The following is a 6,515-nucleotide window of genomic DNA, read 5'->3' as shown; positions in this document are numbered from 1 at the left end:
TACACAAATAATGTTGCAAAAACAAATCTCTGAACTGATGGCCATTAATGTAGACTCAGACTAGAATTTACCTGTGTATGGCAAAAGGGAGGACTGTGGAAATATGAAATCTCTAAATACTGCATCCATTTTGTATTTAGCCTCCATTTTTGTATTGCCATCACCCAGGCCTAACTTCTCGAGTCATCACTCAGCACTCCCTGTCCCCGAAAACACATGCAACGCCTGCTTAACAAGTAAACCATTCATTGTTGACTCTGCTCAATAGGAACAATCCTTATACCAAGGGGATTGTGTGAACTCCTGACCTGCATTATGGCCCATGTTTGAGGTAGAGTTCGTTTATCCTTGTGCATTGTGACTCATGTTTGTGGTTAAGCCTGTCTGTCCCTGTGGTGGGTGGTCTAAGTCACTAGACATGTTCATGATTAACTATGTTGCAAAACATGTTGCACGAGTGAAGAACTGAAGCACGTGATGATCACGCCACACTTTAGCAAACAAGGAATTCACTGACTGATTGGTTCAGTTTGTTTAAATGTGGGTTGGATATGGGTGCGTCTATTGCTTTAAAAGTTTGTACGCTGTTCATTCAAGCAGCAGACTCCGAGAACTTATTTGTATTTTACTTCTGGGACCACTGTTCATGGCTCCAGCCAAATAAATACTTGCTCTTCCTCACGAGTAGAGTGTTCTGTGTCTCTGTGTACCTTGACAGGTGAACTAGAAGATTTCAGGCGTGCCCTGCGCCACTGGGCCATTAAAAGGTCCGGTTCTTCAGTGGTACTAGCTTTGTGTAAAAAATGGTGACCATAATGTTGGTAACCGAACATGTCTCGATAGTTAGATGTACCATCATACAATTCATTATTAGAAAATGCAGCGGATTGCTCTAGATCTGCAAGCAAATTGTGCACAGTTTCAACGTCCCACTCATCAGAGAAAGTACTAGACGTGATGATGTTATTTAAAGACATTGTAAACAAATAAGGAATTTGCAAATGTTCCGTAGGACCAACCACATCATATTATACCCTGATCCATACTATTCCTTCAGGAACTGGAACTGCTGTAATGTTCACCAGGGACAGGTCCCTTAGTTCATGGTGTGATGATCCATGAGGTTTAAAAACCAAGTTCACAAGATGTACTGCGGAGCGTCCTGGGAGATAGTGTCCATTCAGGAATAGGAAAAAGACAGTCACCAATCCAAAGTACCAGGAAAAAACCCTATTGCAACCCAGAGGTGTAACCAGGGTGAGATGAAATAAGTATTTTTTGAGCCAAAAGTAGAAAGCATAAATGCATAGCTTGAAAGGGAGAGGCAGTGGTGGCAGCTCTGGGGAACTCGTCATAATGCACGAAGTAACCAGACATTGTCCGGTCTATTTTTGGAAGCTCAGCAGGTTTTGTGGAATTTGGAGAGGCCTCAGTCTGTGGCATATTCACATAGACGTCGTCAATTTTACGAATTGAGATTTCGGTACTTGTTGATTGTTTAGTTTTAATTGTTTCAACAGGGAGAAGTATAATTTAATTGTTGTTTACAGCTTCTCTTTGGAGAATATACTCTTCTTCCATTATTAAAGCTTCCATCTAACCTTCCTGTACAATAGCCAGAGGTGTGCGGCGGCTACCCATGTGGCATACAGTTGAGAATCGGCCTCATAATGTGGTTTGATCGGATCAATGGAGACAAACCTTTTGTCTCTAAGACCGGCAAGGGGTGGAAGAAGAACAGTTATGGTAAAAGCTTGTTTCTGGGTCTCCCTGCCTATCTTACTCATAGGCTGCAGACAGTCCAGAAGGCTGCAGCCAGGTTAATCAGAAATGTGCCTCTCCGACATCACATTTCCCCTCATTTGCGCAGCCTTCACTGGCTCCCAGTGTAAAGGAGAATTGAATTTAAAGCACTGTCTCTTGCCTTTAGAGCCACAAGAGATAGATACCCAGGTTATCTGAAACAGAGACTTCAGAAATACCATCCGAACAGAACCCTGCGATCTAACTCGCAGATGCTTCTCCACGACCCTCGCTTTTCTAAATCCAGGGTGGCTGGTGAGCCTTTGCCATAAGAACAGCCGCTCTTTGGAATTCTATGCCTGATCACCTGCGTAAAGCAGACTCGGCACCCACTTTTAGGAAGACATTGAAAACATGGCTGTTTGATTTGCCCTAGCCCGTCCTTCTTCCCCTGCCTGACCATTTAGCGCTGGGACACCGCCGTTGGTGGTAGCCGAGCGCTCTATAAATGTTTTGGTATGGTATGGTATGGTACAGTTCTAGTGCCTTTTATAGCCAGGACAGGTACATGCACTCTGTAAAATGGCCCAAATTCTTTCTTGTCCACTATTTTCTCTATGACCAGGTCCCCAATCTTCAGGACCCAGGCAGGTCTTGTCGGCACAACCTTCTAATAACAGTGGGGAATTCACGATCTGTATTTTGTAGTGCCAGTATCAGTGCTTTGCATTCTGCCAGCTGCGCTGTACAGTCCCCTAGGGACTGAGTGTGTATCTTCCCAGGACGAAACTTTTCGTCATGCATGTGCCAATTTACAATTGCGCATGCCACCAAATATTGCTGTTTTGTACAGAATCATAGGTGTAAATTATGCATTCATTTTGATCTAGAGTTATAATTTCATTTGTCAGAGAATATTCTTGTTCGTACTGCAAAAATGCTTGTTTGTAATGTAAAGTCGAATCTGTAATCTACATCTGTTGCAGTGAGAGTTAGCCCATTGAATACATCTTGGATGTAAAGCTTTTGCATTTGGAATGCTTGCTTAGGTGACAGCTTCCAAGGTTGGCACTGAGGTCACGACAATTATGTGTTTTCCCTGCGCTAGTGCTCTCTCTCACTACAGCAGTCTGTACCGCTGTATTTTCTCATTGGATGCAAAACGCATTTCAGTGTTTGTGTACAAATGTGATTTGTATGCAATAGGAACTGTATCACCTTCATTGAAAGTTATGTAGGTGTACCCGGTTGGTCCATCGACTACGCAGATTATTAGGTTACTTGTGGTTAACACGCACGTGTAAATATTTCAAAGCTATCATGTCAGCTTGTACAGAATGTAAAATATCTGTATGTTCCTGTGTCCAATGATGCACTGAAAAATCAGGTGTCATTAAGACATAGAAAGGTTTTACCCTTTCTACATAATTCAAAATGTAAGTTTTGCCAAAATTTAAAAATCCTAAAATGGGTTGTAGTCTTTTCAGAGTCATCGGAGGTTGGAGAAGTGAACAGCTGTTTAAAAAATGTGTCACCAGGGTTTTACCTTCACTTGACAACTCGTATCCTAGAAATAGGACAATGATGTGGGCAAATTTTGATTTTTTGAAATTGATTTTATAACCCAGGTGAGCAAACCCAAGGACTACTCACTCTAGTCAAGTGTTCCATTAATTCATCGGCCGTCAGATAGATGTCATCAACATAGGACAATGTAACTCTGTCAGTCTGGCTAAAAACAGCCTAACGCTATTCTTATACCCCGAGGTAATTGACAAAATTGGCGTTGAGGACCTAGAGCTGAGAATGCTATCAAATATCTGCTCCCAGGTGCTATATTTTGGCAGAAAAATCCATTTGAGATATCTAATGTTGTTTTGTATTTTTTACCGCACAATGTTATTCATTAGTGCGGCACTATGTGCATTTTGTACTTCAAACGTGCATGTTGAAGGTTTAAAATGTTTTTAGTCCAAGACTAGATGGTGTGCAATATTGGATTTCATTACAGGAATCAAGGGATTGTGCATGGATGAGGTACAGTTCTCTATCACTCTGTGATACTCAAGTTGATCTAGGATCTCCCTAACTTGTTTCTTTGCTTCATTTTTTAATGGGTTTTGTCTTTGTGGTTGAGGAATGGATTTTGATGGGATTTTGTGATGAGGTGACTCATCATCCCATCCAACATGGTTTTGGTAGAGTGCTGGAGCAAGCACCAATACCCACTCCTGCGTGTATTAGTTTTTAACTGATTCTGGTACGAGGTAGGTGAAATTATGTCTTCCCCATTGAGCAATCCATTGAGCAATCCATTACGAACTCAGGCAGCCAATCTTTTTTCAGACAAAAGATGTTGTAACCATATGTCAGGTTATCCAAAAGAGACGCTTCACTTGTCTGTGTATGTCTCCCTCCATCTGGAGCGTTATTTCGTATAAACGATGTGGGACACTTACCCTTGTTTCAGGTGTTTCCACTGTGATATGCTCATGCAGCGCTACTGCCACCAGATAATCCATAAGGTTCTGGCGAGCTAGTGTGACTTCTGCCGAGCTGTGCAGCATCATCTATTCTTCGTTCATAAGCAGAGTCCTCAGTAGCCTGGGCATTTCTAATTTTGATCCCAGCTACCTTCTTCTTTCTAAATTGAAGTTTAGGAGTCTTTTGTTTTTCTTCCTGTTTAATAATGTAGTCTGAAGTCGGATGTACCTCCCTTTTCGGCTTCACTTGCTCTTCCGATCTGTGTTCTCACCATCTGTCTCTCTCCGAATGTTTTCGAATGACTCCTGAAAGAAATGAGGGGAAAATGTATCAGTAACCTGATACCTGTCAGGCTTTCTAATATTTTCAGTTTCTTAATTTTGTATTTTCGCTCCGTGTCTTCCTGTTAAGGAGACCCACCCCATGACTTTCTTTTGTTTTGTTTATTTTTTTGTTTGTTATCCTATTTCTTCTTGGAAGAATTGGGTGCCTGCTTTGAGTTATCTTTTTCACAATTGCTCTTAACTATTGTTTTCCAGGGTCTGGCTCCCAGATTATCTCTACCTAGTGAAACAAATGTGTCCTCGATAATCTTAGGTAATTCTCGCTCCTGCTGTGCGGGAGTGAATTTACTTAGGCGTTGGCGTATTGCCACTACTGTAGCCTCCCCTTTAATGTTACTTAACATAATTGCACTACTTGAGCAAAATTGCCCATTAGTTTCATTCCCAAGTTCACTTCAGGCTCAGCCTCATTCTCGTTCTGTATTTGTTTCACTGCATCTGGTATTACAGCAATTGAGAAGGTACCATAAGTTCTGATATAAACGGCAGTGAAGATTTTACCCCATGTGGCACAGTCTTCTATCCGGGGGAGCCATCCCCATCTGCAAACAATTAGTTTTTTTTTTCAGAAAGGTTTTTATTTGTATTTTGTAAAAAACAGAAAACAAAAGAAAACTGGGTCCCTTAAGTTACAGTCATGCAAAGGCATACATATACAATCCGCATCACAGATAGTCCCACATCGTCATCCCTTCGGGTGTCTGGAGCTTGCATGTCCAACCCATTCACCATTCTCCACTGCAGTGTCTCACGTTTCTTCCCTGTCTGGAGTGTTCGGAGACGAGCGGGTCGGCGGTCATGTCTAGAGGGAAAGTAAGGACCTCTGGAAGGGCCGCTAATCATCACCCAATCTTCCATCCAGCCCATAATATACCCTCCATATCCCCCATACCCTACGGAACTTTCTCGGCAGCTCCTCTCTTATATGTGACCCTCTGTGCGGCCATGTGCATATGCATTACCGTCTTCCATTATCAGAGCTGAGGTGGCATTGTCGCTCCCCATGTTCGAGATATGTCCTATTTTGCCAACACCAGAGCTAACATGGCGAAAATGAGCTGTGGCCGGCCTAAGTCTACATCCCCAGCAATGCCCATCAGTATGAATTTAGGGTCCATTGGTAGTATTATGTCTAGAACCTTGCTCAGATCACCCAACACTGTTTCACAGTAAATCTGTATGTTGGGGCAGCCCCAGATTGTATGATAGAAATCCCCCTGTGTCCACATCGCAGGCAATTCAGGTCTCTGGCGCAGCCCATACAGTGGAGCCGGGCCTTTTCGTAATAGACCCTATGTAGAATCTTGTATTGAATGAGACAAAGACAGGATTTAATGGCCACCTCACGGTGGTGCATTAAAGCTGCCTCCCAGTCTATGTTCTCAAGTGTACCTAAGTTTAGTGCCCCGGACTACCTCATCTCCCCAACCTGTCTGGTGCATTATTATTCAAGCTCCGATATGTCAGCGAGACCGCCTTAGTAAGTATGTGTTCATGTAGTAGGCGTCCCTCCAATGGTGCATACTCCAGCAGCGAGGAGGATAAGGAGCCCTCCGCCTGCCAAGCATGTCAAAGTTGTGCGTACTTAAAAAATTGGGAGGCGTGCAACCCAAAGTCCATCTACAGCGAACTGAAACTTTTGAGTTTACCCTTGGCTATAAAGTCATAGTGAGAAAGTGCGGGAAACACAGGAAGGACTCACCGGGGTATCGCCGTAGGAGGACTTGCGGAAACAGGTTTCGCGCAACGGCCTGGACTCTGTCGGGGGACTACAGCAACCATACCCCTCTCCTGTTTGTTTACAGCGAGACACCGACGTCGATGGAAACCCGGAAGTGGCAAAGAATGACTCAGGAAGCAATCCCTACGAGCCAATGAAGGGAGGGCGATTTCCAGGGGAGGTGTCTGAGACCGGTGGCGCGCTGGCGACAGGAAGGAAGTCGA

Source organism: Lissotriton vulgaris, chromosome 5 (assembly GCF_964263255.1).
Source record: "Lissotriton vulgaris chromosome 5, aLisVul1.2, whole genome shotgun sequence".
Taxonomy (NCBI): Eukaryota; Metazoa; Chordata; class Amphibia; order Caudata; family Salamandridae; genus Lissotriton; species Lissotriton vulgaris.
The sequence above is the reverse complement of the archived record's forward strand: the minus strand, read 5'-3'. Positions refer to the sequence as shown.